Below are 13286 nucleotides of genomic sequence, written 5' to 3' on the forward strand. Positions count from 1 at the left end.
ATATATTTATGGGGCCTTCCCAATGAACAACGGTAATTAACCTTCTTCTTCGGACAGTTGACACCCAACAGAAACCAATGTCCTTGCATGCATGCAGGGAAAAATAACTGCAGTAAGGTAAGTATACAGAGTTAATGAATAGTAAAAGTAAGGTTTACAAGATTATGGACTAAAGAAAAGAAAAAAACACACTAACCAGTTTTGTTGTGTCCGTATCAGGTAGAAAATAGTACTCACCATGCTTCTTGAATTTTTCCCACACTTCTTTAAGGCGACTGATGCGTTCAGGTTTTTTCTTTAATTCTCTTACACTGAATTCACTGATTAACTGCATGGCTTTACTACTAAAGTACTACCTGTCCCCCTTGGATCCTTGCTTGTCATTTTTCCCAAAGTAATTTATTACCTGTAAAAATTACAGATTTTTTACATACATGCTAAAGTAATTCAATTAACATTCATACATATGTATAAATAATGTACAAACTTAATTTAACTCATATCGTCGGACACCCAATTATCAGCGAAGACACTATGAATCTCATGGCGAGATACGATAGTACCGTACATGGAAAGAATTGGTTCACTGACACAATTAACAACAAAGCTTAAGAATTCAGTTTCATTTTCAATAAATATTCTGCTATATATATGATCCAGAAATGTAAATATATTAAGCCATTATTGCTCTGAAACATTTTTTTTGTACAATAAACAATACATTACACAACTATATATAGTTTATTCATATATAGTGTTCATGTTTTATTGCATAAAAAATTAAGCACTCCACAAACACTGTCACATGTGATAAAATACATACCAGAGCTACAAAAGGAAGTGGAGAGACTGCTTCACAAGAAGGAAGAGCTTTTGTCATTGCTGTCTAGGCAAGAAGATACAAATAGTATTGAAAAGGAAGGACAAATAGTGGAGAATATTTAAAACTCTCTATCTGTTGTCTCAGCAAGTCAACTAAGTGATAGAGAAATGGTGGTTCAAATATCCACAGTCAAGCACAATAAAAGTCTGAATTTACAAGAGGTTGTTACAACCTGTTTTGGTCTAAGTAACATGTTGTCTTAACAAGGGTATTTCAGTCATTTTGCCTACATCCTCAAGGGTATCAAGGGTATTTCAGTTGGCAGAACAAATTTAAATCACTTCTATGAAGGTGTATTATGTCAAATATGCTGAAAATTATTATTTCTCCTGTATGCACAACAAGTGACAATTGAAGGGCATTTCTGAAAGTTCATGAACAATCCTGTTTTTAATCTCTGAAATTAGCATGAAGAGTGCACTGATCCACTAAACTATAAAATGAACTTGTGAAGTTAATTTTCTGGCGTAAATCTGAGGCTGCTGAAGGTGAAATCAAATTGTGGCTACCTCTGGTGTTAAAATAAGGTTCAAACATGTGTGGTTGTGGTTTTTACATCTGCAGAAGGTGTTATCTTGTACCAAAGTGAGCTGAAGTAAGATTTTACATCTCACACCATTACAGCTATTTTTCTGGTTTTGTCACTTACTCTGAGGTTATATTGTTTATATCTTGCTATGAGCTGCATGTTATATATCCTACCAAGTTTCCATTACTGATTAAAGGCTATTGAAATTCAATATTTACCAGAAAACTGATTATCTTTGTGGTTGACCTATTAAACCTCACATTACACAGGGTTTACGACCAGTTTACTGTGATTTGAACTGAGAAGACATTATACCTTGCTATCATTGATGAGATTTCTATTTGACCATTGTATTAACATGAACTATGACTGAGGCTGTCGAGTACAAGATAGTGCACTTGTGAATTTACATTTCAATCCCTAGTTACAGAGTTTCTGTAGAAACTGGTTTGGAACATATTTAAGGGCTCAAATTTAATTCATAAATAAGTGTTCCACCTCTAAGTTTTGTTTCAAAATATAAACCAAGTATAGGAGAATATTTTCCAGGCCTGACACTTTGCAGCATACCTTTTCTAGTCGGTTGATAGGGATTACAGTAGCTATAAAATTGACCTGATCCTATTTGTTTTATTACTGATTTTGTGCTAAAGCATGATTATCTTGCTGTGCTTATTGAGAACATTGTTGGTGCAAGTTTATTATGATAATTTGAAGGTGTGACAACCTATACTTACTCAAGGTTCAGGTGTTTTCAACTTAGTGTTGTAACACCTAATTGTAAATGGTAGTGAGGCTTTGTACATCTTGTGTTCATGTGGTTTACTTAACTTAACTTGCAATATATATCATTCTCAGCTTAGTTTCTACTTAAGTGAAAAGAAAGAGAAAGTTGTAAATAGACCAATCTGCCACCAACCACAACAAAGCTTACTAATTCAGTGTCATACTCATGCAATCCATTTTGAATAAATATTCTGCTATATATTTGATCCACAAATCTAAATATATTAAGGCAATATTAGCTCAATTATAACTCAATGTACCTTTCATATATATTAAGCATTCAAATTAAATAACCAGCCTAATAAAAGTCGGTGCATTGGAAAACTTACGATTTATCCACCTCAGCATTTGCCACATATGTCAACATGTTTTGCTTCGTTGTCAAACTAACCATTTTGCCGCCTTTGTATACATATGGACAGAAAAAATATTTCTTCACTTTCAATTTACTCTTCCCCTTTCCCTTTTTTTTTTTTCTTTTACATCACTGGTTCCCTCTTCAACGTTTCTTAAATCAATAACTTTATTTAAATCATTTTTTTCCTCCGTACTTACCAATAACTCCTGCCTATGACTAGAACGACCCTCATTCTTTTCACCCTCCGCATCACTGCACTCATGGTCACTTCTTTCATTACTTTCCTCACTCCCATGCGATTCATCTTCACCATTATCTAAACCACTTCCCTTGCCCACTATTTCATCAACACCACTAGAGTCTTCATCATCATTCATTGCACAAACCTTACCACCTTTGCTATCATCTGCAGTTGCTTTCTCAATCGGTTTAACATCCCCATCTTTACACCTCTGTTATCATCGTTGTCCCCAGACACTTTTCCTTTTTTCCGAATTCCACGCTTCTTCAATGAAGTCAACAATTTTCCTAGACTCCTCTTCGAATTTCTTAGATTATATTATGCTAATACAATGCCCATCTTCACTTTTTTAATGCAAACCAGCGTATATATAGTTCAATGACATCCATAAATTTTAAAACAAATATTCTACATACATGAAATGCATTTTACTAACTAAATGATTACCTCCACCTCTGAGTCAGAACATTCATAATCATCATATTTAAAGCTCAAAGAATTAGACAGAGAAGGGGCCGAGCCATATTCGGCTGCACCATCATCGCCTCTGCTTCTTCTACATGTCTTCGCCTTAAGAGGCACCTACTATTCAAATTCCATATGAAAATACATTAGTCAATCATTACATTATCATATAAAAAAATAAATTACCTATTCACAACAAAAACTTCAATTACCTATACACGACCAAAACCTCCGTTACCCAATTCCCATCTTACGTGAGACCAAAAAATTTCTATGGTCCAAAAATTAAGGCCTTTACTATCTCCCACTAGGCAACTGATGTGTCTCTCGCAATCGAACGATATCGTGTAGGACAGTTCTACGTAGAGATGATATCGAACCCACAAGGAGATGAGATTTGTATTCAGTTTTTAATTTAGTTTTATTAGTTTACAGATAACTTGGTTGGAAAATATGCTAGTTGTCACGATTTAGCAAACTAAGATTATAACACAATATGTAAATAGCACGAAGTAAACTAATTTAAATGATCAGAGAGAGAAAGTCTTAGGGCTTTGACTACACCACAACCGTCATATTATGGTTAATTGTACTACCTCTGGGAATTTAACAATGATATTTTCCAAAAGAATTGAACTCGGTAACATTCGTCCAATTCGGGTTTTAAAGAAAGATGTTTTACAAAATTAGCTAACTATAACCTATCTATGGTTAGCGTGGACTATCCGTCTACCTACTCTACCTACTTTAACTACTTTACGAATGAACCACATTTCCTAAGTATAGATTATGAAAATGTTCGTTTGTAAAAAAAGCATTAAAGCACCATTATATGACCTTTATTCTTGTGTTCGACAAGGCTCCACCAGATACCACACAACAAGATAGGTTGGGAACAGAGAACAAACTATTACATCTAAGACAAGAGAATAACAGTTTATAATCTATTAAAGCATGAAAACCATTTGAGTTGTCTCAAGTGCTCATAGTCATATAATTAAGAAAAAGAATCATATATTAAAACAATCCCAGAGTTAAAATAATCAAACCATAACAATAGGTTGGGTTACATCAGTGCCCTAAGAAAGGGTTTTAGCTACTCATGACGAGACTGGATAGTGTCTATGTTGAGTTCATCTCCATCGTCATGGATTGCACTTTTCTTCTCAGGATCTTTATTTTCAAGGTTGTAGAAACCCTAAAAGCCACCATACCTTCAGCCTTCTGAATAACACTGTAAAAAGCGATTGAAATTTTGGACCCCTTCTATCAAGGCTTATGCCTTCTTTTATAAAAGAAAATAATATTTGGTGGGCTTTTAAGTCTTCTGGCCCATCTGGGATGAGATAATACTGGTAAAGAGAGTAATCCCGCAGCTTTTAATGTGACATGTCATGGAAGGCTCGAGCTTTAGGAATGGATGCTCGAGCTTTAGGGTTCATGCTCGAGCATAAGGAACAATGCTCGAGCTTCTCTGGATAGATGCTCGAGCTTCAATAAATGGTGCTCGATCATCATATTGACACTTAACCAATTTTCTTCCACTATTTTTCGAAGCATCTTTTTCTTCAACACTTTGAATATTTTTGGGGTTGAACTCCTTTAACATTGCTTGATCCAAGCTTCATAGGCTCAAGCACTAGGTACAAAGCTCGAGCATCTGGGGCTCAATGCTCGAGCATCAGTGGAGGATGTTCGTTCCTTTGTTGATGGTGCTCTATCCTGGAGGTGAGGCACGAGACCTGGGAGCGTAGCCTTTTCATTAAATCAACTCTTTTTATTTCCGACGCCTTATGCTCGAGCTTCAGGGTCAAGGCTCGAGCACCCTTTGTTAAAGCTCGAGTTCTTTGAAGTAAGGCTCGAGCATCAAGGTATGAGGCTCGAGCATTTGGGCCTTGTTGACTTTTCTTCTCTTCTTTGTTGTGATGCTCGAGCCTCCACACTTGGGCTCGAGCTCTGGAGCTTAAATTACTTCAAACTTCACCATTTCAGCTCTCAACTGCTCTGACTGACCAGCAACGACTCTGTAAGCTTCGATATCATCATAAAGTCCCAGTTTTAACCATTTATCTGGGAAAGTACCTACTAACACACATTAAACATAAATTAGTCTAATTATAGATAAAAGTATCACTTTAGGTCCTAACATATACGTACTTAGGGGCTCGAATATGCATATATTTAGCACTCATCACACCCCCAAACTTACATATTGATAGTCCCTTAGCAATACAAAACTAAAAAACCGCTTTCGTAGGAATCACGGTTACATTTAGCCTATGCAACAAGCCTTTAAACCCCTAGGGAACGAGTTGTAGTCTTATGAGGGTTTCCAGTGAAGATACCCACAAACTTCTCAAATTAGTGCCTTAAATGCACAACATGCTTATTCAAGCCTGTTTTCAAATCATATCATCCATGCAGTTCATTAATCAGTCAAATACAGCAAGTATACCAATCATGTAATCAGAACCACTTTCAACTTTCAATTTCAATTAAGCAACCATAGTTCCCACATATCAGTTTAATCATTTATTCAACAATCTTAATCCTTAAAGATGCTTCTTGAAAGTGATCCTACAATTCATCGTATGGCTTACTGTCCATACTTGCTTTCATTCCTTGCTATTCCTCAATTCTCAAGCAAACTTTTCAAATTACAACTCCCAAGGCATTTTATTATTATTATTTTTTTTTTAGGTATGCATTTTTTTTTCCAACAAGGATATTGTGCAATGTTCAGGTTTATTAAGCTTTCTAAATTCCCCTTGTAGCGAACTTTCAGCCAATGACTCCCAGACTAGATGATCTTAGGGCGACTAGATGATCTTAGGGCATTAAGTGTTAAAGTACCCCTAAGGACTTAATTATTCAAGTAATCTAGGTAACCTAAACCCCTTATGTAACAAGCTTATAGCCAATGACTCCCAGACCAGATGATCTTAGGGCATTAGGTGTCAGAACACACCTCTAAGGACTTAATCACTCAAGCAATCTAAGTACAAACCTGAACTTGATCCTTGTCCACTTTTCTTTCCTTTTTTTTTCATCATCATTTTTTTCATTTTTCATTCACATTGGTGAAGGATTTTTTTCTTTATTGCATACATACCAATATTTCTCTATTTCTTTTATATGCCTCGGTCATCAAAACTATCAAATCTACCTGATCATCTCAATCTAACTTAAAACATAACAAGACTTCCAATTTTTACCCCATAGACTTCATGCAAGTGTGAATATTGTGCAAAGTGTAGTATCTCAGAGATCAAAATCATTAAACAATAATCATTCTAACAATGTGGACCACAAGCCATCAACCGATTTCAAAAAATTTCAAGGAATCCTTTTCACCATATTTTAGCATACAAACCATCTCTAACCAACATTAGATGGCAAACAGAGTATATAACTATCAACAGACTCAAGCACAGGCTTATATCATCAAATAACAAATCAAATCCTTGTGTAAGTAGATTAAAAATTAAAAAATTTGCAATTAAAAATAAATTTAATTTTCCAAGCCAACCTTACCCCCAAACTTATTATACACATTGCCCTCAATATGGGAGAACAAAAGAGAATTAGAGAGATATTACCATACAAGCAGACCAGCAAAGATAGAACATAATAATGCAAAGATGGGTAAAAAAGAATTTTTAGCATCTCCTCCTTCAACATAATGGTTCCTCAAAACCACCCAAGGTTGCTATCAGTCAAATCACTCCCAAACTTAATATGTTGTAATTGGCAAAATCAATAAACTCCAACACACATCAGAGTATCAAGTATATATGGAGTAAGCAGAGAGAGAAATATCAACACAAGGATAATATAACCAAAAAGTATGTAAAAATATCATAAATCAGTACAATGCTTTTGTAAGAAAAACTTAGGGCAGAAATACATCATATAGAAATAAATACAGCAAAAAGACTGCCCTAGCCAATAAAAATATAGAAAAGTCCTAAAACTAATCCATAGGTGGTGGTGGTGGAACGGAAAAAGTGGATGGATTGGATAGAGTGCGGCGCAATAGCTCCTCCAATATACTCTACTGCGCAGTCAACATCTGCCGCAGCACTGTCTAACCATCCTACAGCTTGGCCACCCTGGCCTGTAAAGCTCTAATCTCAGCTTGAGAAGAACTCTCAAGCTGGGCTGTAGGAGCGGGTCTCCTCCTAACCTGAGGCCTAGAATCAAAGAGATATACCTCCTCATCTGTAGCCTCCTCCTCATCATCATCATCTACCACTGCCATCACCACATCAGTAGGGTCGGTAGAAAGAATAGTAAGTAGGGGTGGATAAGGTGGAAAGTGCAGCACATAAGGCACACCCCTCGTCTCGGCATCCCTACGCCATCGATCCTCTCGGATCTCATCGTCAACACCCCACTCCAGCTTCCTCGCCTTAGGCATATGCCCGAAGACGTTGTTCCACTGCGTGAAACAGTACTGGGTGAAGACGGTCACAGTAGCCTCGTTCGGGGGCATCGGAACCCCCGCCATTTCCATCAGGCGTGTGACTAGCCTGGGAAAGTGAATATAATGAATAGAAGGGCGTCGGGTCTCTCCTATCTTGTCGTATAACCGACGGAGCTGTACCAGAACTAACTGGGGAATAAACACCCAGTAGCCGGCGTGGAATGCGTAGGTCGCATCCATTATTTCAATACATCGCACTGTCTTGTGACCGATAGGGCGAGTGTTGGCCACTAGGACCATATCTAAAAACCAAAAACGTTGCGAAAGTTGTGACTTCCGAATCGTCTCCATGGTAGTGGACCGTCGTCCCTGACCTAAAGCATAGACTATAGCCTCCTGAGTCGTGCCTAGAGGAATAGGTGGAAATCTAGCCTGAAGAGCGGCTGGGCACCTATGATGACAACCCATAGCCTGAGCAATAGTGTCATAGCTCACTGTCAACTGTATGCCCTCGACAGTAGCTGTGAAGTGGTCTTCCTCATCCTCCTCCTCATCTCCTGCATGGAACTACAGGGATTTGTAAAATGCCCGCACCAGCCTGGGATAGGAAATCTGGCTAGATGCCTCAAGAACCCAGAAAGCTGGTGAGCCTACAGGGCCTCTACTACCCAAAAGGTATCACGGTGCCTCTGAAAATCCTCTATAACAAAATCTGTCTCATCATAGATCTTGCTATACCGCCATAAATCATCCATTGCCATCACCGACGTCCTAACAACTCCCTGCCTCGGCTGTCTCGGCATCTCTATAATCCAATAATAATATCTAAACTAAACCCCCAACTTTGTGCTTCAATGCTCGACCCTGAGGTACTGATGCTCGAGCTTGGTACTAGCTAATGCTCGAGCCTGCTACAAATAAATGCTCAAGCCTCAATCTAAAGGTTCGAGCTTCCTGGTTTTCAACCGAAGCCAAATCACCTCAAATCTTCTAAAAATAACTCCAAATCCTCCCCAAATGACCCTTAACCTCCTGTGTAATTGCTCACAAACCCCCAAATGTCTCAAAATTGCTCACAACACCTCAAAACACCCCCAAAACCGTGTTCTTCAAACCCTAATTGGATTCAGAATTTCTGCAAATTTGGGGAGAGATGATGATTGAATTAGGATATTGGAGATTAAAATAAAACTCTTGAAGTGATTTGGGCATCACTTTGAGATGGAATTCGTGCATATATAGAAAATATATACATATATTTACATATATATATATATCTACATAGAAACCGAGAAGAGTGGAGAGATTTCTACCTTTTTTAGATGTAGAATTGAAGCCTAAAATGGTGTTGATGCTTAATATGTAGAGAGTGGAGAGATTAGAGATAAATGGAGGCACAAAGAAGCAAATGCATGAGGGTGTGCATCTGTGGCTCGAGGGTTTCTTTTATTTTAAAGTACAGAAGCTTGAGCATGGCCGCTAAAAACCCTAGATCTAACGATGATGAAAGGCTTGAGCTTAAGGTACGGATGCTCGAGCCTGTAGCTGCTGATACTCGAGCCTCAACTTTCATGCTCGAGCATTGTGACAAATTTTTGTATTTTTGGATTTTTCAATTTTTATTTTCTTTTTCTATTTTATTCAAACTCAAACTAACCTAAACCTAAATGAAGATTAATATGAACCCAAAATCTAGAAGAAAAAAAATAACTAAATCCAAAACTTAAAATAACGAAATAAAAATCAAAATAAATTACGGTACAACATACAAATGCTAAGTTTAACGTCGATAGCTCAACAGCATGTTAAGTTTAACGTCGATAGCTCGACGAAAACTTGACCTCTCAAGTCCAAGTAAATAGGATCATGAAGTTCCACTGCCTCAATTGCGCCTCTCTGCACACTACCCTTTATGTAGGGTTTAAGTCTCTGTCCATTGACCTTGGACAGTTATCCAGTCTTGCAATCTTATATTTCTATCGCACTGTAAGATGTTATAGAAATAACCATGTATGGCCCTTCCCAACGTGACTTTAACTTTCCAAGAAAAAGTTTCAGTCGTGTATTAAACAACCAAACCTTCTTCCCAGGCTCAAAAGTCTTACGCAAAATATACTTGTCATGAAATGCCTTAGTCTTTGCTTTGTAAACCTTAGCACTCTCATAAGCATCATTACGTAATTCTTCAAGCTCAATTAATTAAAGCTTCATGTTAGAACCAGCAGATGTCATATCAAAATTGAGCTTTTTAATAGCCCAAAAAGCTCTATATTCCAACTCTACAAGAAGATGGCACCCTTTACCATAAACAAGACGGTAAGATGACATACCAATCTGAGTCTTACATGCAGTACGGTAAGCCCACAAAGCATCATTCAGTCTATAAGACCAATCTTTACAATCTGGCTTAACCGTTTTCTCAAGAATTCTCTTAATTTCACGATTGGATTTTTCTGCTTGGCCACTTATTTGGGGATGATAGGCAGAAGCAACTTTATGAGTAATGGAGTATCTTTGCATCAAACTACGAAAATACATATTACAAAAATGAGCACCCTCATCACTAATGATAGCTCGTGGCATACGAAAGTGACTAAAAATGTTCGTTTGAATGAACTCAACCACAACTGCGTGATCAACGGTTTTAGTAGCTACTGCTTCAACCCATTTAGATACATAGTCAACAGCCACAAGAATGTACTCATTTTTATTGGACAGAACAAAAGGACCCATGAAATCAATACCCCAAACATCAAAAACCTCAATAACTAAGATTGGAGTTAAGGGCATCATATTTCTTCTAGAAATTGATCCTAGCTACTGACATTTAAGGCATGACATACATAATAAATATGCATCCTGAAAGAGTGAAGGCCAAAAGAAACCACATTGAAGAATTTTAGTTGTAGTTTTCTTTGCACTGAAATGACCTCCACATGCCAAACTGTGACAGAAGGTCAGAATACTATGAAACTCACTCTCAGGAATGCATGTACGAATGATTTGATCAGCACAGTATTTGAATAGCTAAGGATCTTCCGAATAGTACATCCTAATTTGGGAGAAAAATTGATCATTTTCTTGCTTTGACCAAGATAAAGGAATTTTGCCTATTGCAAGGTAATTCACAATATCAGCAAACCAAGGCAAATCCTTATGAGAAACCTCAAACTGTTGTTCATCCGGGAAGGAATCACTGAGGTATCCTCAATCAAAATTCTAGAAAGATGGTCAGCTATAACATTCTCTGACCCTTTTTTATCCCGGATTTCGTAATCAAACTCTTGAAGCAAAAGGATCCATCGAATCAAATGGGGTTTGGTTTCCTTTTTGGACAGAAGATGTTTCAAAGCAGAATGATCAGAATAGACTATGACTTTGGAACCTAATAGATATAATCTGAATTTATCCAAAGTAAAGACAACTGCAAGCAACTCTTTTTCAGTAGTGGTATAATTCAATTATGCATTTGAAAGAGTTTTACTAGCATAGTAGATAACATGAGGAAGTTTATCCACTCTTTGTCCTCAGACAACACCCATAGCATAATCAGATGCGTCACATATAATCTCAAATGGAAGAGCCCAATCCGGAGGATTCATGATAGGAGTTGATGAAAGAAGAGAGAGAAGCTTTTAAAAAGCTTCAAGGCATGACTCGTAAAAGACAAAAGGAGCGTCCTTTGTAAGTAGATTACACAAAGGACAGGAAATTTTGCTGCAATCTTTGATGAAACATCAATAGAACCCGGTATGCCTAAGAAATGATCGCACTCCCCTTACGGAGGTAGGAGGAGGCAATTTAAAGATCAAATCTACTTTAGCTCTATAAACTTCAATACCTCTCTTTGAAATGATATGTCCCAAAACAATACCTTCTTGAACCATAAAATGGCTCTTCTCCCAACTAAGAATAAGATTCATTTCCATACAATGCTTAAGCACTAGGGAAAGATTTTGGAGACAGTTTTTGAATGTGGACCTGAAAACAGAGAAGTCATCCATAAAGACTTCGAGAAACTTTTTAACCATGTCTGAAAAGATAGACAACATACACCTCTGGAATGTTGCCAGCGCATTATATAATTCGAAAGGCATCCGTCTATATACAAATGTACCGAATGGACAAGTGAAAGTAGTTTTCTCTTGATCCTTAGGATCAATGGCCACCTGATTATAGCCAGAATATCCGTCTAAAAAGCAATAATAGCTCTAGCCAGCCAATCGCTCTAGAATCTGATCAATGAATGGAAGTGGAAAATGATCTTTTCTAGTAGCGGAGTTGAGTTTCCGGTAATCAATACACACACGCCATCAAGTGGTGGTGCACTGTGGAACTAATTCTCCCTCAGAATTCTCAACTACTGTAATACCTGTCTTTTTAGGTACTACCTGAATGGGACTCACCCACTTGCTATCTGAGATGAGGTAGATTATTCCTGTATCTAGCAACTTCATGACTTCCTTTAACACTACCTCCTTCATATTAGGATTCAATCTTCATTGGAGTTCCCAAGAAGTTCGAGAATCCTCCTCTAAATGAATCTAATATATGCAAATTATGGGACTAATTCCTTTCAAATCAGCCACACTCCACCCAATAGCCTCTTTATGTTGCTCAAGAACTTTTAAGACACTACTGTCTTGGGAACTTGTAAGATTGGAAGCAATGATCACCGAGAGGGTGTCATTTAAACCCAAGAAAGCATATTTGAGCTTTTCCGGTAGTGGCTTAAGCTCAAGCTTGGGTGGAGACTCCAAAGAAGGAATAGGCAGAGTACTAGAAAGTGGTGGAAGTGGCTCTAACCTAGATTTCCATTGAGTAAAATCTGTGATAGGAGTGAAATCTAGCAAAGAATTCACTTCAGCTATTAAAGCATCAATATCGAAATCTTCGTAGTTGAAGTTATTTAGACAAGCTTCTAAAGGATCATAGGATAAAATAGTTGATAGTGATTCCTTAACCAACTCATTAATAACATCAAGGAAAAAGCATTCACTATCATCGTGGGGATGATGAATAGCATTGAAGATGTTTAGCTTGACTTTCATATTCCCAAAAGATAAATCCATGGCTTTAGTCCTACAGTTAATGCAAGCATTCGTTGTGGCTAGAAAAGGTCGCCTAAGAATGACTGGAATATACTTTTTGAAATCGTGGACTGGTCTATATCAAGAACTAGAAAATCGACCAGAAAATAGAACTTGTCCACTTTTATGAGTACATCTTTAATAATACCTCATGGTTGTCTGACAGAATGGTCAGCAAGCTGTAGAACAATCAACATAGGTTTTAACTCTCCCAAGCCTAACTTCTCATACACTGAGTAAGGAATAAGATTAACACTTGCTCCAAGTTCAAGGAGTGCTCGCTCTAACACATTGTTTCCAATGGTGTAAGAAATTATGGGAGCTCCAGGATCTTCAACCTTTAGAGGAGTGTTGTACTTAAGAATAGCACTAATATGCTCGGTGAGACAAACTTTCTTAGGAACTTGGCTTTTGGATTTCCTCTTGAAAGTGCACAAGTCCTTTAAAAATTTGGAATATGAATTTTCTTTATAGCATCGAGCAGAGGAATATTGATTTTGACCTATTT

This window comes from Cornus florida, unplaced genomic scaffold, assembly GCF_030987335.1.
Source record: "Cornus florida cultivar Cherokee Brave unplaced genomic scaffold, ASM3098733v1 CherokeeBrave_3.0.0_Hap2_Chr06, whole genome shotgun sequence".
Taxonomy (NCBI): Eukaryota; Viridiplantae; Streptophyta; class Magnoliopsida; order Cornales; family Cornaceae; genus Cornus; species Cornus florida.